This window comes from Eptatretus burgeri, chromosome 15 (assembly GCF_056783735.1).
Source record: "Eptatretus burgeri isolate ZD-2024b chromosome 15, Ebu_testis_v1, whole genome shotgun sequence".
NCBI lineage: Eukaryota > Metazoa > Chordata > Myxini > Myxiniformes > Myxinidae > Eptatretus > Eptatretus burgeri.
The window spans coordinates 16,429,820-16,454,354 of record NC_140975.1 but is presented as its reverse complement, the minus strand read 5'-3'; the positions used below and the strand labels follow the sequence as shown (position 1 = coordinate 16,454,354).

The following is a 24,535-nucleotide window of genomic DNA, read 5'->3' as shown; positions in this document are numbered from 1 at the left end:
TTCAGGACAGGAAGGCGATATAGGTTTGTTAATTTAGAATTGATAAGTCGCATGGTTTGGCCGCCATCTTGGATTTAAGAAAAATATTAAATAATGTTTTCTCTGGAACCGCTTAACCAAACGAATCGAAAATTTGTAATTATCATCTACCTTTGTCTGTGCATGCGTGGTAAAAATTATGATGTCACACGTCACATGGTTTGGCGGCCATCTTGGATAGAAAACGCACCTTTACCGATTAACACGAAACTTCAGAAACGTGTTCCAATACCCAGTTGGAAGCAGAATTTAAATTTGTAATGTCATAGGTCACATGGTTCGTCAGCCATCTTGGATTAAAAAAATAATATCTTTAAACGTATTTTTCTCTGAAAGGACTGAACAGATCCAGGCGAAACTCCACCACTATGACCGCCTCTCCATGACGAATAAAAAGTTCTCACCCCCTTTTGAGGTACGACGCAACGTTTGGCAGCCATCGTGGATTGAAGGAAAATATTAATTAATGTTTACTCTGGAACTACTGCATCAATAAATGTGAAACATCAAGTTTATGGTGGAACGCTCATGCGGAATGAGGGTTTGAAATTTCAACGCGATCGGGCCCAGGGTTTGGCAGCCATGTTGGTTTTAAGAAAAATATTAAATAATGTTTTCTCTGGAACTGCTTAACCTAAGACGAAAATTTGCGCTTATCGTCAACATTCGTGTTTGCACATGTGTTGAAAATTATGACGTCATAAGTCACATGGTTTGGCCGCCATCTTGGATTGAAGGATAAATATTAATTAATGTTTACTCTGGAACCACTGCTTCTATATATACGAAACTTCACATTTGTAATTTAGCCGACATGCGAAACAAACGTTTAAAATTTCAACCTGATCGGTCATGCGGTTTGGCAGCCAGAATTATTTAATTATTTGAATCTGTTCGCCAGTAATAAGGAAATTGAACGCTTTGTGCTGCCCGGTTCGTAACTCGTCTGTTCCGCGCCGTCTCGAAGCAGGCCTGTGGTTGTATCACCATTAAATAATGTTTTCTCTGGCACCGCTTATCCGATAAATGCGAAACTTTGCGACTATGATTTAAGTCTCACGTTGTGTCAGTTGTGTCAAAGGCGGACGGACTGGGTACCCGGTCATCACTGCCAGCAGTTATAAAGTGGCAGTTCTAGTTACGCATTATTATTATTATTCTTCCGCCGGCATTTTGCACCCTTTTTCGCTTTAAAAATCATTTTCTCTGGAACACTAAGTCGGATCGACAGGAAATTTTCACCATAGTATGTATCTTTTTTGATAGCACAATCACGTTATAATTATGACGTCATTGGTCACGTGGTACGGTCGCCATCTTGAAAAAAGCGATAAACTTTGGACATCTGTATCTCGGAAACCGTGCAATGGAAAAAATTTTCGTTTGATACATTTTACTAAGCTCCCTATGGGGAACACGTGTGATTTTTCGTGACGTCATAGGTGAAGCGATATACCGGTGAAAATTCGTCAAGTAGAACGCCATATGGGAAAAATCTGAAAAATTCTGAGCATCATCTACGCCAAAAATCACTGACGAAAATGATTTTTGACGTCATCGATGACCTAATTCGCCCGCCATCTTGTTTTTTAGTGTTTTTTTTTTAATCTTCTTCTCCAGAACGGCTATGCAGATTAAGGCGAAACTTTACACGCACATTCCCCCTGAGGTCCTCTTTCAAGTTTGTTAATTTGTTGTTGATACGTCACATGGTTTGGCGGCCATCTTGAAAAAACCCTAAAACCTTCAAACATCTTCTTCTCCAGAAGCGCTGGTCCAATGAAGGCGAGATTTCAGAACTATATTCGTGACATGTATGCGATGCAAGTTTGTTAATTTCAAAGTGATAGGTCACATGGTTTGGCCGCCATGTTGGATTTAAGAAAAATATTAAATAAAGTTTTCTCTGGTATTTCATAAGCCATCGAAGCGAAAATTTGCAAGTGCCTTCCTCGCTCAAGTCTGCATACATGGTAAAAATTTTTACCTCAGAAGTCACATGGTTTGGCGGCCATCTTGGATAGAAAAATAGACTTTATCCGATTTACACAAAACTTCACACACTTGTTCGGGTCGACGATGGAAAGCAGAATTTAAATTCATGATATCCTCGGTCACAAGGTTCGGCAGCCATCTTGGATTGAAAATGAATAAATTTTAAAAATCTTCTTCTCCAGAAGGGCAAGACAGATGAAGACGAAACTTCACAGATATATTCCCCATGAGGTCCTTTCTCAAGTTTGTTAATTTGTTTTTGATCGGTCACATGGTTTGGCGGCCATCTTGAAAAAACCCGAAAACCTTCAAACATCTTCTTCTCCAGAAGCGTTGGCCCAATGAAGGGGAGATTTCAGAACTATATTCGGGACAGGAAGGCGATATAAGTTTGTTAATTTCGAATTGATAAGTCACATGGTTTGGCCGCCATCTTGGATTTCAGAAAAATATTAAATAATGTTTTCTCTGGAACCGCTTAACCAAACGAATCGAAAATTTGTAATTATCATCTAGCAGGCAGTATGCACGCTTGGTAAAAATTATGATGTCACACGTCACATGGTTTGGCGGCCATCTTGGATTGAAAAACGCACCTTTACCGATTAACACGAAACTTCACGTACGTGTTCCAATACCCAGTTGGAAGCAGAATATACATTTCTGATGTCATAGGTCACATGGTTCGTCAGCCATCTTGGATTGAAAAACAATATCTTCAAACGTCTTTTTCTCTGAAACGGCTGAACAGATCCAGGCGAAACTCCACCACTATGACCGCCTCTCCATGACGAATAAAAAGTTCCCCCCCCTTTTGAGGTACGATGCAACGTTTGGCAGCCATATTGGATTGAAGGAAAAATATTAATTAATGTTTACTCTGGAACTACTGCATCAATAAATGTGAAACATCAAGTTTATGGTGGAACGCTCATGCGGAATGAGGGTTTGAAATTTCAACGCGATCGGGCCCAGGGTTTGGCAGCCATGTTGGTTTTAAGAAAAATATTAAATAATGTTTTCTCTGGAACTGCTTAACCTGGAGAAGCGAAAATTTGCAGTTATCATCCACCATCGTGTTTGCACACGTGGTGCAAATTATGACATCACAAGTCACATGGTTTGGCCGCCATCTTGGATTGAAGGATAAATATTAATTAATGTTTACTCTGGAACCGCTGCCTCTATATATGCGAAACTTCAGATTTATAATTCAGGTGACATGCGAAATAAAAGTTTAAAATTTCAACCTGATCGGTCACGCGGTTTGGGAGCCAGAATTATTTAATTATTTGAATCTGGAAGCCAGTAATAACGAAATTGAATGCTTTGTGCTGCCCGGTTCGTAACTCATCTGTTCCGTGCCGTCTCGAAGCAGGCCTGTGTTTGTATCACTATTAAATAATGTTTTCTCTGGCACCGCTTATCCTTTCAATGCCAAACTTTGCGACTGTCATCTGCAGAAAGTCCCATGTTGTATCAAAGGCGGACGGACTGGGTCTCCGGTCATCACTGCCAGCAGTTATAAAGTGGCAGTTCTAGTTAGGGTACCCTGTGAGTACAGGGTACCCTATTGTTTTTCTTCTGTTTATTATTACGCATTATTATTATTATTATTTTTCCGCCGGCATTTTGCACCCTTTTTCGCTTTAAAAATCATTTTCTCTGGAACACAAAGTCCGATCCACAGGAAATTTTCACCATAGTGTGTATCTTTTTTGATAGCACAATCACGTTATAATTATGACGTCATTGGTCACGTGGTACGGTCGCCATCTTGAAAATGCGATAAACTTTGGACATCTGTATCTCGGAAACCGTGCAATGGAAAAATTTTTCGTTTGATACATTTTACTAAGCTCCCTATGGGGAACACGTGTGATTTTTCGTGACGTCATAGGTGAAGCGATATACCGGTGAAAATTCGTCAAGTAGAACGCCATATAGGAAAAATCTGAAAAATTCTGAGCGTCATCTACACCAAAATTCATCGTAAAAATGTTATTTTTGACGTCATCGATGATGTAATTCGGCCGCCATCTTGTTTTTTAGTGTTTTTTAAAAAAAATCTTCTTCTCCAGAAGGGCTGAACAGATTAAGGCAAAACTTTACAGGTACATTCCCCCTGAGGTCCTCTTTCAAGTTTGTTAATTTGTTGTTGATACGTCACATTGTTTGGTGGCCATCTTGAAAAAACCCTAAAACCTTCAAACATCTTCTTCTCCAGAAGCGCTGGTCCAATGAAGGCGAGATTTCAGAAATATATTCGTGACATGTATGCGATGCAAGTTTGTTAATTTCAAAGTGATAGGTCACATGGTTTGGCCGCCATGTTGGATTTAAGAAAAATATTAAATAATGTTTTCTCTGGAATTTCAAAAGCCATCGAAGCGAAAATTTGCAAGTGCCTTCCTCCCTCAACTCTGCATACATGGTAAAAAATTTTTACCTCAGAAGTCACATGGTTTGGCGGCCATCTTGGATAGAAAAATAGACCTTATCCGATTTACACGAAACTTAACACACTTGTTCGGGTCGACGATGGAAAGCAGAATATAAATTTCTGATGTCATAGGTCACATGGTTCGTCAGCCATCTTGGATTGAAAATGAATAAATTTTAAAAATCTTCTTCTCCAGAACGGCAAGACAGATGAAGACGAAACTTCACACATATATACCCCATGAGGTCCTTTCTCAAGTTTGTTAATTTGTTATTGATCGGTCACATGGTTTGGCGGCCATCTTGAAAAAACCTTAAAACCTTCAAACATCTTCTTCTCCAGAAGCGCTGGTCGGATGAAGGGCAGATTTCAGAAGTATATTCGGGACAGGTAGACTATATAAGTTTGTTAATTTCGAATTGATAAGTCACACGGTTTGGCCGCCATCTTGGATTGAAGAAAAATATTAAATAATGTTTTCTCTGGAACCGCTTAACCTAACGAATCAAAAGTTGGCAATTATCATCTACTATAGTATGTGCACGCGTGGTAAAAATTATGATGTCACAAGTCACATGGTTTGGCGACCATCTTGGATAGAAAAACGCACCTTTACCGATTAACACGAAACTTCACAATCTTGTTCCAATACCCAGTTGGAAGCAGAATATAAATTTGTGATGTCATAGGTCACATGGTTCGTCAGCCATCTTGGATTGAAAAATAATATCTTAAAACGTCTTTTTCTCTGAAACGACAGAACAGATCCAGGCGAAACTCCACCACTATGACCGCCTCTCCATGACGAATAAAAAGTTCTCACCCCCTTTTGAGGTACGACGCAACGTTTGGCAGCCATAGTGGATTTAAGGAAAAATATTAATTAATGTTTACTCTGGAACTACTGCATCAACAAATGTGAAACATCACCTTTATGGTGGAACAGTCATGCGGAATGAGGGTTTGAAATTTCAACGGGATCGGACCCAGGGTTTGGCAGCCATGTTGGTTTTAAGAAAAATATTAAATAATGTTTTCTTTGGAACTGCTTAACCTTGCTTGAAGCGAAAATTTGCACTTATCGTCTGCGATCGTGTTTGTACATGTGGTGAAAATTATGACATCACAAGTCACATGGTTTGGCCGCCATCTTGGGTTGAAGGATAAATATTAATTAATGTTTACTCTGGAACCACTGCTTCTATATATACGAAACTTCAAATTTCTAATTTAGCCGACATGAGAAACAAAAGTTTAAAATTTCAACCTGATCGGTCACACGGTTTGGCAGCCAGAATTATTTAATTATTTGAATCTGTTCGCCAGTAATAAGGAAATTGAATGCTTTTTGCTGCCCGGTTCGCAGCTCTTCAGTCCCACGCCATATCGAAGCATGCCTCTGTTTGCATCACTCTTCAATAATGTTTTTTCTGGAACCACTTTCCCCATGAATGCGAAACTTTGCGACTGTCATCTGCAGAAAGTCCCATGTTGTATCAAAGGCGGACGGACTGGGTACCCGGTCATCACTGCCAGCAGTTATAAAGTGGCAGTTCTAGTTAGGAGTATCCAGTCAAATGGACTGGATAACCTGTGTTTTTCTTCTGTTTATTATTATTATTATTAGGGTACCCTGTCAGTACAGGGTACCCTATTGTTTTTTCTTCTGTTTATTATTATTTTTCTTTTCCGCCGGCATTTTGCACCCTTTTCGCTTTAAAAATCATTTTCTCTGGGATACTAAGTCCGATCGACACAAAATTTTCACCACAGTATGTATCTTTTTGATAGCACAATCACGTTATAATTATGACGTCATTGGTCATGTGGTGCGGCGCCATCTTGAAAAAACGATAAACTTTGGACATCTGTATCTCGGAAACCGTGCAATGGAAAAATTTTTCTCTTGATACATTTTACTAAGCTCCCTATGGGGAACACGTGTGATTTTTCATGACGTCATAGGTGAAGCGATATACCGGTGAAAATTCGTCAAGTAGAACGCCGTATAGGAAAAATCTGAAAAATTCTGAGCATCATCTACGCCTAAAATCACTGACGAAAATGTTTTTCTTGACGTCATCGATGACGTAATTCGGCCGCCATCTTGTTTTTTAGTGTTTATTAAAAAAATCTTCTTCTCCAGAAGGGCTGGACAGATTAAGGCGAAACTTTACACGTACATTCCCCTGATGTTCTCTTTCAAGTTTGTTAATTTGTTGTTGATACGTCACATGGTTTGGCGGCCATCTTGAAAAACACTAAAACCTTCAAACATCTTCTTCTCCAGAAGCGCTGGTCCCATGAAGGCGAGATTTCACAACTATATTCGTGACATGTATGCGATGCAAGTTTGTTAATTTCGAAGTGATACGTCACATGGTTTGGCCGCCATGTTGGATTTAAGAAAAATATTAAATAATGTTTTCTCTGGTATTTCATAAGCCATCGAAGCGAAAATTTGCAATTGCCTTCCTCCCTCAAGTCTGCATACATGGTAAAAATTTTTACCTCAGAAGTCACATGGTTTGGCGGCCATCTTGGATAGAAAAATAGACCTTATCCGATTTTCAAGAAACTTCACACACTTGTTCGGGTCGACGATGGAAAGCAGAATTTAAATTTATGATATCATTGGTCACAAGGTTCGGCAGCCATCTTGGATTGAAAATGAATAAATTTTAAAAATCTTCTTCTCCAGAAGGGCAAGACAGATTAAGACGAAACTTCACACATATATTCCCCATGAGGTCCTTTTCTCAAGTTTGTTAATTTGTTCTTGATCGGTCACATGGTTTGGCGGCCATCTTGAAAAACCCGAAAACCTTCAAACATCTTCTTCTCCAGAAGCGTTGGCCCAATGAAGGGGAGATTTCAGAACTATATTCAGGACAGGAAGGCGATATAGGTTTGTTAATTTAGAATTGATAAGTCGCATGGTTTGGCCGCCATCTTGGATTTAAGAAAAATATTAAATAATGTTTTCTCTGGAACCGCTTAACCAAACGAATCGAAAATTTGTAATTATCATCTACCTTTGTCTGTGCATGCGTGGTAAAAAATTATGATGTCACACGTCACATGGTTTGGCGGCCATCTTGGATAGAAAAACGCACCTTTACCGATTAACACGAAACTTCAGAAACGTGTTCCAATACCCAGTTGGAAGCAGAATTTAAATTTCTAATGTCATAGGTCACATGGTTCGTCAGCCATCTTGGATTAAAAAATAATATCTTTAAACGTATTTTTCTCTGAAAGGACTGAACAGATCCAGGCGAAACTCCACCACTATGACCGCCTCTCCATGACGAATAAAAAGTTCTCACCCCCTTTTGAGGTACGACGCAACGTTTGGCAGCCATAGTGGATTTAAGGAAAAATATTAATTAATGTTTACTCTGGAACTACTGCATCAACAAATGTGAAACATCACCGTTATGGTGGAACAGTCATGCGGAATGAGGGTTTGAAATTTCAACGGGATCGGACCCAGGGTTTGGCAGCCATGTTGGTTTTAAGAAAAATATTAAATAATGTTTTCTTTGGAACTGCTTAACCTTGCGAAGCGAAAATTTGCACTTATCGTCTGCGATCGTGTTTGTACATGTGGTGAAAATTATGACATCACAAGTCACATGGTTTGGCCGCCATCTTGGGTTGAAGGATAAATATTAATTAATGTTTACTCTGGAACCACTGCTTCTATATATACGAAACTTCAAATTTCTAATTTAGCCGACATGAGAAACAAAAGTTTAAAATTTCAACCTGATCGGTCACACGGTTTGGCAGCCAGAATTATTTAATTATTTGAATCTGTTCGCCAGTAATAAGGAAATTGAATGCTTTTTGCTGCCCGGTTCGCAGCTCTTCAGTCCCACGCCATATCGAAGCATGCCTCTGTTTGCATCACTCTTCAATAATGTTTTTTCTGGAACCACTTTCCCCATGAATGCGAAACTTTGCGACTGTCATCTGCAGAAAGTCCCATGTTGTATCAAAGGCGGACGGACTGGGTACCCGGTCATCACTGCCAGCAGTTATAAAGTGGCAGTTCTAGTTAGGGTATCCAGTCAAATGGACTGGATAACCTATTGTTTTTCTTCTGTTTATTATTATTATTATTAGGGTACCCTGTCAGTACAGGGTACCCTATTGTTTTTCTTCTGTTTATTATTATTTTTCTTTTTCCGCCGGCATTTTGCACCCTTTTTCGCTTTAAAAATCATTTTCTCTGGGATACTAAGTCCGATCGACACAAAATTTTCACCACAGTATGTATCTTTTTTGATAGCACAATCACGTTATAATTATGACGTCATTGGTCATGTGGTGCGGGCGCCATCTTGAAAAAAACGATAAACTTTGGACATCTGTATCTCGGAAACCGTGCAATGGAAAAATTTTTCTCTTGATACATTTTACTAAGCTCCCTATGGGGAACACGTGTGATTTTTCATGACGTCATAGGTGAAGCGATATACCGGTGAAAATTCGTCAAGTAGAACGCCGTATAGGAAAAATCTGAAAAATTCTGAGCATCATCTACGCCTAAAATCACTGACGAAAATGTTTTCTTGACGTCATCGATGACGTAATTCGGCCGCCATCTTGTTTTTAGTGTTTATTAAAAAAATCTTCTTCTCCAGAAGGGCTGGACAGATTAAGGCGAAAACTTTACACGTACATTCCCCCTGATGTTCTCTTTCAAGTTTGTTAATTTGTTGTTGATACGTCACATGGTTTGGCGGCCATCTTGAAAAAACACTAAAACCTTCAAACATCTTCTTCTCCAGAAGCGCTGGTCCCATGAAGGCGAGATTTCACAACTATATTCGTGACATGTATGCGATGCAAGTTTGTTAATTTCAAGTGATACGTCACATGGTTTGGCCGCCATGTTGGATTTAAGAAAAATATTAAATAATGTTTTCTCTGGTATTTCATAAGCCATCGAAGCGAAAATTTGCAATTGCCTTCCTCCCTCAAGTCTGCATACATGGTAAAAATTTTTACCTCAGAAGTCACATGGTTTGGCGGCCATCTTGGATAGAAAAATAGACCTTATCCGATTTTCAAGAAACTTCACACACACTTGTTCGGGTCGACGATGGAAAGCAGAATTTAAATTTATGATATCATTGGTCACAAGGTTCGGCAGCCATCTTGGATTGAAAATGAATAAATTTTAAAAATCTTCTTCTCCAGAAGGGCAAGACAGATTAAGACGAAACTTCACACATATATTCCCCATGAGGTCCTTTCTCAAGTTTGTTAATTTGTTCTTGATCGGTCACATGGTTTAAGCGGCCATCTTGAAAAACCCGAAAACCTTCAAACATCTTCTTCTCCAGAAGCGTTGGCCCAATGAAGGGAGATTTCAGAACTATATTCAGGACAGGAAGGCGATATAGGTTTGTTAATTTAGAATTGATAAGTCGCATGGTTTGGCCGCCATCTTGGATTTAAGAAAAATATTAAATAATGTTTTCTCTGGAACCGCTTAACCAAACGAATCGAAAATTTGTAATTATCATCTACCTTTGTCTGTGCATGCGTGGTAAAAATTATGATGTCACACGTCACATGGTTTGGCGGCCATCTTGGATAGAAAAACGCACCTTTACCGATTAACACGAAACTTCAGAAACGTGTTCCAATACCCAGTTGGAAGCAGAATTTAAATTTCTAATGTCATAGGTCACATGGTTCGTCAGCCATCTTGGATTAAAAAATAATATCTTTAAACGTATTTTTCTCTGAAAGGACTGAACAGATCCAGGCGAAACTCCACCACTATGACCGCCTCTCCATGACGAATAAAAAGTTCTCACGCCCTTTTGAGGTACGACGCAACGTTTGGCAGCCATCGTGGATTGAAGGAAAAATATTAATTAATGTTTACTCTGGAACTACTGCATCAATAAATGTGAAACATCAAGTTTATGGTGGAACGCTCATGCGGAATGAGGGTTTGAAATTTCAACGCGATCGGGCCCAGGGTTTGGCAGCCATGTTGGTTTTAAGAAAAATATTAAATAATGTTTTCTCTGGAACTGCTTAACCTAGCGAAGCGAAAATTTGCGCTTATCGTCAACATTCGTGTTTGCACATGTGTTGAAAATTATGACGTCATAAGTCACATGGTTTGGCCGCCATCTTGGATTGAAGGATAAATATTAATTAATGTTTACTCTGGAACCACTGCTTCTATATATACGAAACTTCACATTTGTAATTTAGCCGACATGCGAAACAAACGTTTAAAATTTCAACCTGATCGGTCATGCGGTTTGGCAGCCAGAATTATTTAATTATTTGAATCTGTTCGCCAGTAATAAGGAAATTGAACGCTTTGTGCTGCCCGGTTCGTAACTCGTCTGTTCCGCGCCGTCTCGAAGCAGGCCTGTGGTTGTATCACCATTAAATAATGTTTTCTCTGGCACCGCTTATCCGATAAATGCGAAACTTTGCGACTATGATTTAAGTCTCACGTTGTGTCAGTTGTGTCAAAGGCGGACGGACTGGGTACCCGGTCATCACTGCCAGCAGTTATAAAGTGGCAGTTCTAGTTATTATTATTATTCTTCCGCCGTAAATTTGCAAAATTTCCAAATTTTTTCGCTTTAAATGCCATTTTCTCAGAAATGGTAAGACCAATCGACACAAAATTTTCACCAAATATGTATCTTTTTTGATAGCATACATAATTGATAATTATGACGTCATAGGTCACGTGATACGGGCGCCATCTTGAAAAAACAGATCAACTTTGGACCTCTGTATCTCGGAAACCTTCTAGTGTAAAAAAATTTCGCTTGATACATTTGAACAAGCTCCCTCTCGGGTATACGTGTGATTTTTCGTGACGTCATCAGTGAAGAGGTATCCCAGTAAAAATTCGTCAAGTAGAACGCCACATGGCAAAAATTTGAAATTTCTTGAGCATCATCTACACAAAAATTCATCGTAGGACAAAAATATGTTGACATCCGCACTGACGTAAGCCGGCGGCCATCTTGTTTTTTGTGTTTTTTTAAAAAAATCTTCTTCTCCAGAACGGCTGTGCAGATTGAGGCGAAACATTACACGCACATTCCCCCTGAGGTCCTCTTTCAAGTTTGTTAATTTGTTGTTGATACGTCACATGGTTTGGCGGCCATCTTGAAAAAACCTTAAAACCTTCAAACATCTTCTTCTCCAGAAGCGCTGGTCCAATGAAGGCGAGATTTCAGAACTATATTCGTGACATGTATGCGATGCAAGTTTGTTAATTTCAAAGTGATAGGTCACATGGTTTGGCCGCCATGTTGGATTTAAGAAAAATATTAAATAATGTTTTCTCTGGTATTTCATAAGCCATCAAAGCGAAAATTTGCAAGTGCCTTCCTCCCTCAAGTCTGCATACATGGTAAAAATTTTTTACCTCAGAAGTCACATGGTTTGGCGGCCATCTTGGATAGAAAAATAGACTTTATCCGATTTACACGAAACTTCACACACTTGTTCGGGTCGACGATGGAAAGCAGATTTTAAATTTATGATATCATAGGTCACAAGGTTCGGCAGCCATCTTGGATTGAAAATGAATAAATTTTAAAAATCTTCTTCTCCAGAAGGGCAAGACAGATGAAGACGAAACTTCACACATATATTCCCCATGAGGTCCTTTCTCAAGTTTGTTAATTTGTTCTTGATCGGTCACATGGTTCGGCGGCCATCTTGAAAAAACCCTAAAACCTTCAAACATCTTCTTCTCCAGAAGCGCTGGTCGGATGAAGGGAGATTTCAGAACTATATTCGGGACACGTAGGCGATATAAGTTTGTTAATTTCGAATTGATACGTTAGACGGTTTGGCCGCCATCTTGGATTTAAGAAAAATATTAAATAATGTTTTCTCTGGAACCGCTGAACCAAACGAATCGAAAATTTGTAATTATCATCTACCATCGTGTATGCACGCATGGTAAAAATTATGACATCACACGTCACATGGTTTGGCGGCCATCTTAGATAGAAAAACGCACCTTTACCGATTAACACGAAACTTTACAAACGTGTTCCAATACCCAGTTGGAAGCAGAATATAAATTTCTGATGTCATAGGTCACATGGTTCGTCAGCCATCTTGGATTGAAAATGAATAAATTTTAAAAATCTTCTTCTCCAGAAAGGCAAGACAGATTAAGCCGAAACTTCACACATATATTCCCCATGAGGTCCTTTCTCAAGTTTGTTAATTTGTTCTTGATTGGTCACATTGTTTGGCGGCCATCTTGAATTTACCTTAAAACATTCAAACATCTTCTTCTCCAGAACACCTGTTCTGATCAAGGGGAAACTTCACACCCCTATTGCACATGAGTAGGGAATACAAGTTTGTTAATTTCTAATTGATAGGTCACATGGTTTGGCAGCCATGTTGAATTTAAGAAAAATATTAAATAATGTTTTCTCTGGAACTGCTTAACCTATCGAAGCGAAAATATGCGTCTGTCATCCTCCATGACATCTGCATACATGGTAAAAATTATGAGGTCACAAGTCACATGGTTTGGCCGCCATCTTAGATTGAAGGATAAATATTAATTCATGTTTACTCTGGAACCACTACTTCTATATATGCGAAACTTCATATTTATAATTTAGGCTACATGTGAAACAAAAGTTTAAAATTTCAACCTGATCGGCCGTGTGGTTTGGCAGCCAGAATTATTTAATTATTTGAATCTGGAAGCCAGTAATAACGAAATTGAATGCTTTATGCTGCCCGGTTCGTAACTCGTCTGTTCCGCTCCCTCTCGAAGCAGGCCTGTGTTTGTATCACTATTAAATAATGTTTTCTCTGGAACCACTTTCCCGATCAAAGCGAAACTTTGTGACTGTAATCTGCAGAAAGTCCCATGTTGTATCAAAAGGCGGACGGACTGGGTACCCGGTCATCACTGCCAGCAGTTATAAAGTGGCAGTTCTAGTTATTATTATTAGGGTACCCTGTGAGTACAGGGTACCCTATTGTTTTTCTTCTGTTTATTATTACGCATTATTATTATTATTCTTCCGCCGGCATTTTGCACCCTTTTTCGCTTTAAAAATCATTTTCTCTGGAACACTAAGTCCGATCGACAGGAAATTTTCACCATAGTATGTATCTTTTTTGATAGCACAATCACGTTATAATTATGACGTCATTGGTCACGTGGTACGGTCGCCATCTTGAAAAAAGCGATAAACTTTGGACATCTGTATCTCGGAAACCGTGCAATGGAAAAATTTTTCGTTTGATACATTTTACTAAGCTCCCTATGGGGAACACGTGTGATTTTTCGTGACGTCATAGGTGAAGCGATATACCGGTGAAAATTCGTCAAGTAGAACGCCATATGGGAAAAATCTGAAAAATTCTGAGCATCATCTACGCCAAAAATCACTGACGAAAATGTTTTTTTGACGTCATCGATGACGTAATTCGGCCGCCATCTTGTTTTTAGTGTTTTTTTTTAAATCTTCTTCTCCAGAACGGCTATGCAGATTAAGGCGAAACTTTACACGCACATTCCCTCTGAGGTCCTCTTTAAAGTTTGTTAATTTGATGTTGATACGTCACATGGTTTGGCGTCCATCTTGTAAAAACCCTAAAACCTTCAAACATCTTCTTCTCCAGAAGCGCTGGTCCAATGAAGGTGAGATTTCAGAACTATATTCGTGACATGTATGCGATGCAAGTTTGTTAATTTCAAAGTGATAGGTCACATGGTTTGGCCGCCATGTTGGATTTAAGAAAAATATTAAATAAAGTTTTCTCTGGTATTTCATAAGCCATCGAAGCGAAAATTTGCAAGTGCCTTCCTCGCTCAAGTCTGCATACATGGTAAAAATTTTTACCTCAGAAGTCACATGGTTTGGCGGCCATCTTGGATAGAAAAATAGACTTTATCCGATTTACACAAAACTTCACACACTTGTTCGGGTCGACGATGGAAAGCAGAATTTAAATTCATGATATCCTCGGTCACAAGGTTCGGCAGCCATCTTGGATTGAAAATGAATAAATTTTAAAAATCTTCTTCTCCAGAAGGGCAAGACAGATGAAGACGAAACTTCACAGATATATTCCCCATGAGGTCCTTTCTCAAGTTTGTTAATTTGTTTTTGATCGGTCACATGGTTTGGCGGCCATCTTGAAAAAACCCGAAAACCTTCAAACATCTTCTTCTCCAGAAGCGTTGGCCCAATGAAGGGGAGATTTCAGAACTATATTCGGGACAGGAAGGCGATATAAGTTTGTTAATTTCGAATTGATAAGTCACATGGTTTGGCCGCCATCTTGGATTTCAGAAAAATATTAAATAATGTTTTCTCTGGAACCGCTTAACCAAACGAATCGAAAATTTGTAATTATCATCTAGCAGGCAGTATGCACGCTTGGTAAAAATTATGATGTCACACGTCACATGGTTTGGCGGCCATCTTGGATTGAAAAACGCACCTTTACCGATTAACACGAAACTTCACGTACGTGTTCCAATACCCAGTTGGAAGCAGAATATACATTTCTGATGTCATAGGTCACATGGTTCGTCAGCCATCTTGGATTGAAAAACAATATCTTCAAACGTCTTTTTCTCTGAAACGGCTGAACAGATCCAGGCGAAACTCCACCACTATGACCGCCTCTCCATGACGAATAAAAAGTTCCCACCCCCTTTTGAGGTACGATGCAACGTTTGGCAGCCATATTTGATTGAAGGAAAAATATTAATTAATGTTTACTCTGGAACTACTGCATCAATAAATGTGAAACATCAAGTTTATGGTGGAACGCTCATGCGGAATGAGGGTTTGAAATTTCAACGCGATCGGGCCCAGGGTTTGGCAGCCATGTTGGTTTTAAGAAAAATATTAAATAATGTTTTCTCTGGAACTGCTTAACCTGGAGAAGCGAAAATTTGCAGTTATCATCCACCATCGTGTTTGCACACGTGGTGCAAATTATGACATCACAAGTCACATGGTTTGGCCGCCATCTTGGATTGAAGGATAAATATTAATTAATGTTTACTCTGGAACCGCTGCCTCTATATATGCGAAACTTCAGATTTATAATTCAGGTGACATGCGAAATAAAAGTTTAAAATTTCAACCTGATCGGTCACGCGGTTTGGGAGCCAGAATTATTTAATTATTTGAATCTGGAAGCCAGTAATAACGAAATTGAATGCTTTGTGCTGCCCGGTTCGTAACTCATCTGTTCCGTGCCGTCTCGAAGCAGGCCTGTGTTTGTATCACTATTAAATAATGTTTTCTCTGGCACCGCTTATCCTTTCAATGCCAAACTTTGCGACTGTCATCTGCAGAAAGTCCCATGTTGTATCAAAGGCGGACGGACTGGGTACCCGGTCATCACTGCCAGCAGTTATAAAGTGGCAGTTCTAGTTTTTATTATTATTTTTCTTCCGCCGTAAATTTGCAAAATTTCCAATTTTTTTCGCTTTAAATGCCATTTTCTCAGAAATGGTAAGACCAATCGACACAAAATTTTCACCAGATATGTATCTTTTTTGGTAGCATACATAATTGATAATTATGACGTCATAGGTCACGTGATACGGGCGCCATCTTGAAAAAACAGATCAACTTTGGACCTCTGTATCTCGGAAACCTTCTCGTGTAAAAAAATTTCGCTTGATACATTTGAACAAGCTCCCTCTCGGGTATACGTGTGATTTTTCGTGACGTCATCAGTGAAGAGGTATCCCAGTAAAAATTCGTCAAGTAGAACGCCACATGGCAAAAATTTGAAATTTCTTGAGCATCATCTACACAAAAATTCATCGTAGAAAAAAAATATTTTGACGTCATCAGTGACGTAATTCGGCCGCCATCTTGTTTTTTTGTGTTTTTTTTTTTAAAAATCTTCTTCTCCAGAACGGCTGCGCAGATTGAGGCGAAACTTTACAGGCACATTCCCCCTGAGGTCCTCTTTCAAGTTTGTTAATTTGTTGTTGATACGTCACATGGTTTGGCGGCCATCTTGAAAAAACCTTAAAACCTTCAAACATCTTCTTCTCCAGAAGCGCTGGTCCAATGAAGGCGAGATTTCAGAACTATATTCGTGACATGTATGCGATGCAAGTTTGTTAATTTCAAAGTGATAGGTCACATGGTTTGGCCGCCATGTTGGATTTAAGAAAAATATTAAATAATGTTTTCTCAGGTATTTCATAATCCATCAAAGCGAAAATTTGCAAGTGCCTTCCTCCCTCAAGTCTGCATACATGGTAAAAAAATTTTACCTCAGAAGTCACATGGTTTGGCAGCCATCTTGGATAGAAAAATAGACTTTATCCGATTTACACGAAACTTCACACACTTGTTCGGGTCGACGATAGAAAGCAGAATTTAAATTTATGATATCATAGGTCACAAGTTTCGGCAGCCATCTTGGATTGAAAATGAATAAATTTTAAAAATCTTCTTCTCCAGAAGGGCAAGACAGATGAAGACGAAACTTCACACATATATTCCCCATGAGGTCCTTTCTCAAGTTTGTTAATTTGTTCTTGATCGGTCACATGGTTCGGCGGCCATCTTGAAAAAACCCTAAAACCTTCAAACATCTTCTTCTCCAGAAGCGCTGGTCGGATGAAGGGGAGATTTCAGAACTATATTCGGGACACGTAGGCGATATAAGTTTGTTAATTTCGAATTGATACGTTAGACGGTTTGGCCGCCATCTTGGATTTAAGAAAAATATTAAATAATGTTTTCTCTGGAACCGCTGAACCAAACGAATCGAAAATTTCTAATTATCATCTACCATCGTGTATGCACGCATGGTAAAAATTATGACATCACACGTCACATGGTTTGGCGGCCATCTTGGATAGAAAAACGCACCTTTACCGATTAACACGAAACTTTACAAACGTGTTCCAATACCCAGTTGGAAGCAGAATATAAATTTCTGATGTCATAGGTCACATGGTTCGTCAGCCATCTTGGATTGAAAATGAATAAATTTTAAAAATCTTCTTCTCCAGAAGGGCAAGACAGATGAAGACAAAACTTCACACATATATTCCCCATGAGGTCCTTTCTCAAGTTTGTTAATTTGTTCTTGATCGGTCACATGGTTTGGCGGCCATCTTGAAAAAACCCGAAAACCTTCAAACATCTTCTTCTCCAGAAGCGTTGGCCCAATGAAGGGGAGATTTCAGAACTATATTCGGGACAGTAAGGCGATATAAGTTTGTTAATTTCGAATTGATAAGTCACATGGTTTGGCCGCCATCTTGGATTTAAGAAAAATATTAAATAATGTTTTCTCTGGAACCGCTTAACCAAACGAATCGAAAATTTGTAATTATCATCTAGCAGGCAGTATGCACGCTTGGTAAAAATTGACGTCACACGTCACATGGTTTGGCGGCCATCTTGGATAGAAAAACGCACCTTTACCGATTTACACGAAACTTCACAACCGTGTTCCAATACCAAGTTGGATGCAGAATATAAATTTGTGATGTCATAGGTCACATGGTTCGTCAGCCATCTTGGATTGAAAAATAATATCTTTAAACGTCTTTTTCTCTGAAACCACTAAACAGATCCAGGCGAAACTCCACCACTATGACCGCCTCTCCATGACGAATAAAAAGTTCTCACCCCCTTTTGAGGTACGACGCAACGTTTGGCAGCCATAGTGGATTGAAGGAAAAATATTAATTAATGTTTACTCTGGAACTACTGCATCAATAAATGTGAAACATCACCTTTATGGTGGAAGAGTCATGCGGAATGAGGGTTTGAAATTTCAACGGGATCGGGCCCAGGGTTTGGCAGCCATGTTGGTTTTAAGAAAAATATTAAATAATGTTTTCTCTGGAACTGCTTAACCTGGCGAAGCGAAAATTTGCAGTTATCGTCTCCGATTGGGTTTGCACATGTGGTGAAAATTATGACATCACAAGTCACATGGTTTGGCCGCCATCTTGGATTGAAGGATAAATATTAATTATTGTTTACTCTGTAACCGCTGCTTCTATATATACGAAACTTCACATTTGTAATTTAGCCGACATGCGAAACAAAAGTTTAAAATTTCAACCTGATCGGTCTCGCGGTTTGGCAGCCAGAATTATTTAATTATTTGAATCTGTTCGCCAGTAATAAGGAAATTGAACGCTTTGTGCGGCCCGGTTCGTAACTCGTCTGTTCCGCGCCCTCTCGAAGCAGGCCTGTGTTTGTATCACCATTAAATAATGTTTTCTCTGGCACCGCTTATCCGATAAATGCGAAACTTTGCGACTATGATTTAAGTCTCATGTTGTATCAGTTGTGTCAAAGGCGGACGGACTGGGTACCCGGTCATCACTGCCAGCAGTTATAAAGTGGCAGTTCTAGTTAGTATTAATAGTTTTGTTAAACCATTAATATGACATTATCATTGGTGTTATTACTTTTATTATTAGAAGAGGCTTTGGAAAAACACCACGATAAGCTATTTATTCACCATATCGTGGATTTTGTGCAAGACAGAAAACATCCTTGGGGGAGGGGAGAGAGAACTTACAATTATTGCCTGTATACGTGCCACAGTGCAAGTGGTTTACTGACCCCTGCGTCAGATAAGGGGCATTATTAGCCACAGTACAAAACATAATTGCCTCACTTCCCCCACTCCCCCCTCCCCTACAGGCTGTTCCCAAAGGCAGCACATGTTTCGAGTTGTTGTTGTTATTTATAATAAAACTCTTGAGAGGATAAAGAAAATGTAATCTGTCATGTCATAACTGTATGATACTGATCCTTGACAGATCCAAACTTGAGCATGTATAAATGGTTAACGGGTCTTAAGGGAAAAGCATCCTCGTTTTTCCAACACACATGACCTTTAGAACAGAATCACGAGGTCATCCTTCATTTAAAAAAAAAAAAAATACATCACCCACCATACTCTATTTTTAACATTTACTCGGATAAAGACAGCGATTCAAATTGGACCTGGACATTTGTTGACAAGACAAAGTAAGGAAGAAAGACTAACCCTTTGTGAGGGAATCTTTCTTTGTAGCGTTGGTAACCAAACACAATCACGCATTTCCTGCTTTCATGCATGTGCTGAAAATAAACGATGGTGATGAGTGAGAACAAGTTAAATAGAAATACGAATTTCCTTTCAAGGAACTTTCGAGTGAGAACAAGTTAAATAGAAATACGAATTTCCTTCCAAGGAACTTCAACACAGGAGGAAATTATACCGATCAAAGCCCACGCAATGGCAACAAACCGACAGTTGGGTCCATGTTTTATGTCTTCTTTTTTAGATTCTGAATGATCATGTGCAGAGTCTTGCAATTATCAAATGATAGGTTAAGGACGACGGCACGTGACTGGTGTAAATCAATAAATGAAATGTAGAGAATGAATCACGGGGTGGAAGACTGGCCACGTCAATTCGACGACAAAAACACATCGAGTGAAGGTGTCATTTTGACCGATAAACAGCATCCATATCTGGAGAACACCTTGAAAGGTAACCCAAGTATAGTATTTGGACTTTTTCGACCGTAAAGTTTAGTTGCGACCAAAAGTTCACATCAAATATTGAACCTCTTCCCAAGAGTCTCCAATTCGGAAGTAAACAATTATTTTTGACGAGGTTACCGACGTAAACCAGACAAACTGCGAAGTCAATCGACGTTGCCTCGACCCGTCAGTAAGGTGGGAAATTAAAGTGTGTTTGGAACACCAAGACTCACCAATTACAGCTTCACCTTTTTACAATATCGCCACCCACCAATTCCAGAGGCTTCAGTGACATCTCCGACCATATGAATAATCGCTTCATTTATTTATTCTACCCTCCTCTGGCTTTTACAGGTACAGAATGTTACTTAACCGAATGCAAAGAAACCTCAGGTAATCGTGGATCTAATTACTTGCAGGCACATCGTACATCAGGTGTGGACATTTTGCATTTCCTCAAACTTTGCAAGCTCGTAGATCCAACTACTTAACCAACACAAGGGGGTCACAAAAACGGGCATCGAAGATGAAAGGGTGCACACAAACAAAAAAAATAACTATAACCGCACTCGGTAGAGCGCATACCTCCAATCGGCTGAACATTTTAAATCGCTTTAAAATTTTCGTATCCGGATCCATCCTCGTCCTCATCACACACCCAACCTGTCCACCAAATTGACTGAATTTGTCTAACATTTTGAAATATCCTGCACACAGACAAACATACAGATGGGTGAAAACATAGCCAACGTAAAAATAAAAGCATCGACAAAGGGGCAAATTAACTAAGGACTTTGGAATCAAATGGAAGGCAATTCCTGACACATCCAGTTTACACTTTAAAGCAGCAATGGGAAAAAAAAAACCCAAGCTGATCAGAAGGCTGCGGGTCGAGCCCTCAAACTACTACAAGGGCTGCAAACGAGTGCACCACCACCGCAATGAGCAAACACGATACATTTTCGTCTTGGCTCGACTAATAGGGGACGTGAGACCATTGCAACGTGTGTTTGTGTGTCCTGTCCATATCTATATATTTTCGCTTTAAAAATGTTTTTCTCCACAATCACTTGTCCGATCAATGTGAAACTTTAAACAGAGGAGGGATTCTCCATGGAGAATATTTTACTGATACCTGGGACGTCATAGGTCACGTGTCATAAGCAGCCGTATTGGATTAAATAAAACATTGGGACGTCTTTTTCTCCGAAACCGCTAACTGAAAAAATTGAAACTTGGCATACGTCATCAACTCCCCATGGAGTATAAAGGGTGATAAGGATGACGTCATTGGTGAAGTGGTACGTCAGCCATAATTGGTCAAATTGAAATCCTCATATATCTGATCTACGACCCCATGTGAGTGAAGAATTAAACTAATGATGTCATAACCCATGCCAAGAAACGATGTGACAATAGGGTGCATGGATGATCAGGGAATATGGGCCATAATAGCAGTGTGTTCAGTTAACGAAGGTATTTTTGTTTAGAATGATTGTACGAGGCGAGACTGTGCTCTTCACGTGCCATTCTAGTTTAAACAGTTATATATAAAATGATATAAACATTAAGGGTATAATAAAGGCCTGTTTTGCGCGCGTGCACGCACGCGCACGCACGCACGCACGCACGCACGCACGCACGCACGCACGCACGCACACACGCACACACAACTGGAGGGTGAGGTGGAGGTGGGTGAGGGGGCACAGGGAGATGCATTCCTTTTGACCACACTGGCGGTGGGAGGGGATTGGTCACCCACCCTCGACTTCAAACGACAGATCAGATTCTGAGCATCATTTATCAAACCAAACAACACAAACAAAAACCAACCAACCAACTCAAAACTCAAGGTAACAAAATGGTGCAATAAAACAAAAACAAGGCAAGAAAAAAAATGTTTTAAAAAAAAAATGAAATTTAATTCTCAATAAAAATTACAGCAAAGAAAAATGATACATAAACACAAGAACCAAATAAAATGAACATTTCCATTCACACCACGTTCAAGGGGCAGTTTGTTAGGGCAGCAAGGTCGTGGTACAACATCCACATCCAAGGAGCAGCAAAACCATTGCACATGCTAAGGGCCAAAAATAAGAAAGTATAAAATAGGCTAAACAGCTACCGTGGGTGAGAGATTCTGGCACCGCTACAGTAAACTAAGGCTATGCTGGTTGCGTGTTCGCTCAGAGTGAGGAGTGCGAGTACACACATACACAAAGCCATCGTGAGTGTTGCTTTACCATAAACACCAACAATATACTCCACATGTGCAGTTTAGATTAACGATTTACATTATAAATCTGTATAAAAAAATAAATGTACATCTACAAAGATTAAGAAGAGGTTCACAATGTGACCTCATGAACAATGTTCAATTGTTTTCCTTCAATCGATCATCAAAATACAACTTCCACTGTTGTACTACACCGTCGATCACAGCAGGAATGAGCACAACGTGCACACCGATCAGTCTGTCCCCAGGACGGGTGTCGAACAACAAACCCGCACGCAGGAAGTCACGGGATGGGAATGCACTAAAATGAATGATATTTTTCTATTAAATGGGGTCCGTTTTCTAACCAAAAAGGTGAGCTACAAGACCGTCGCAAAATCAGGAACAAAGAAATGATTGGGGTCAAAACATCAAATTGATCCCATTTTGAACGAGGCTAAACATGATCAAGAAGAGTAGGAGGGGGGGGTGGTTAGAATTAAGGAAGTGTTTACTAGCAGAAACCAAAAAAAAAAGTAATGAAAGGTATACCGATTACTTGCAGGCACCTGTAAAGGGAAGAACTGTAAAGGGAAGAATTGGGGAGGAGAGAGGAGAGGAAGCAAATGGAAAGAATTCAAATCAAATGATGAGGGGAGGCGGTGGAAGGAGGAGGAGCAAAGGAGGAGGAGGAGGTGGGAGAGGTGGAAGGAGGGGTAGGAGGGGCAGAGGAGAATCAGAGGAAGTGGAGCGGCAGAGGAGGTGGAGGAGGAAGGAGGATGAGGGGCAGAGGAGAAGGAAGGAGGTGGTGGAAGGAGGAGGTGGAAGGAGGGGGTGGAAGGAGGAGGAAGCAGAGGAGAAGAGGAGGTGGAAGGAGGAGGAGGAGGGGTAGAGGAGGAGGGGTAGGAGAAAGAAGAATGAGGGACAAGGAAAGGAAGGTTGATATTGGGTGGGGGGGGGGAGAAAAGAGAGGGAGAAAGAAATGAAAATTCTATGAATGGAGTGTGGGGTTTTTGGGTTGGAAAAGAAGAAAAGTTTGACGTTCGTAATAATGTAGAGTGAAAGATATCATTAAAGGAAAAAGAAAAATATGTATCAGCAGGCTGTGGAAAAAAGACCTCAAAGTATACAAAAACTTCATGATCCTCCCTTCTCCCACCCCCACACCCCCCCCCCAACTCTGGAAGATAAAAGTGAAATAACCAGAAATTGTGTGAGGACTGAAGAAGGCAGAGGGCGGTTGACACGTTGACACACTGGCTTTCTGAAATTCCTTTCCCAAATTAGCAACACCATAATGATCAATTGGCTATGGACTTTTGGCAATAAAGGCAACTTTTGGCTAACACAAACAACCACTGCACTTAAAGCGTCCGAAGGAAACAACTCAAACAAAATTTCAAGTCGTTTCTGCTGGGCAATCTCAAGAACACGCCCGAGGAGAAAAGTCGACGTCTAGCCGAAAACAAAAGCACGAGGGAGTAAAAGGTAGTCGTGCTGTCATATGAACTGCAACAATGAAAACATTTAATGGATATTTTCAAGTCGTCAGTATAAAGTTTAAAACGCTCCTGCAAATGCTCCGCCAACACCACCACAATGTGAGCGATTATTCATCGATATTGTCGTGCTGATCAAAATCACAAGGACTGTCAAATTTGCAACATGGAAGGATATCGAAATTCTCTGTTCCTTATCTGTACAAGTACACTCGGGGACTTGTCAGCAAGACACCTTGGCACAAACCACGAACCGATAAAACGAAACATTTCCCACAATCTCGAACAGGCTGAAAATCCGGAGAATTCAGTTTCCTCCACAACTGTTGATTACGATGTTACCCCTACCTCCACCACTCCAAAGTTGTCGTAATTTGTCGAATAAAGTTCAGTGTTCACCGAACAGTCTTGCTGTGGTTTAGACACCAAAACGAGTGCACACTGCACACCGTCAAAATCCACACGCGTTTTTGAAGAGGGTAGAGATGTCAGTGTGAAAGTGATGAATTGCTCAGCTCTTCGCTGGGTCCAGTGCATTTCCACAACCGTGGACAGTATTTCAAAACATATAGACAAGAGATACGTCCACGTTCCACATACTTCAATTACCCAGTGGCAAAAAATAAAAATGATGGAGTTGGCGTGTTCATGCTACTGACATTGTTGGAGCACAACGTAAAATGCCAAAAATCATCTGTGTCGTTCCCAAAATCCCAAATACAAAAACGATGTGCAAAGGCTATGAGTTCGCAAGTCCAGATCAGTAATTGGGAATTAAACTTAAAGATAGACAGTCAGGCAGTCT

The 24,535-nt window shown here is 39.9% G+C and overlaps 1 protein-coding gene across 2 annotated transcripts in view; it reads right to left on the bottom strand.

The window, feature by feature from the left end:
* ZDHHC14 (zDHHC palmitoyltransferase 14) overlaps positions 1-24,535 on the bottom strand; it is a 67,704-nt gene that overhangs the window by 13,139 nt on the left and 30,030 nt on the right. The gene's annotated exons all lie outside the window — the stretch shown is intronic.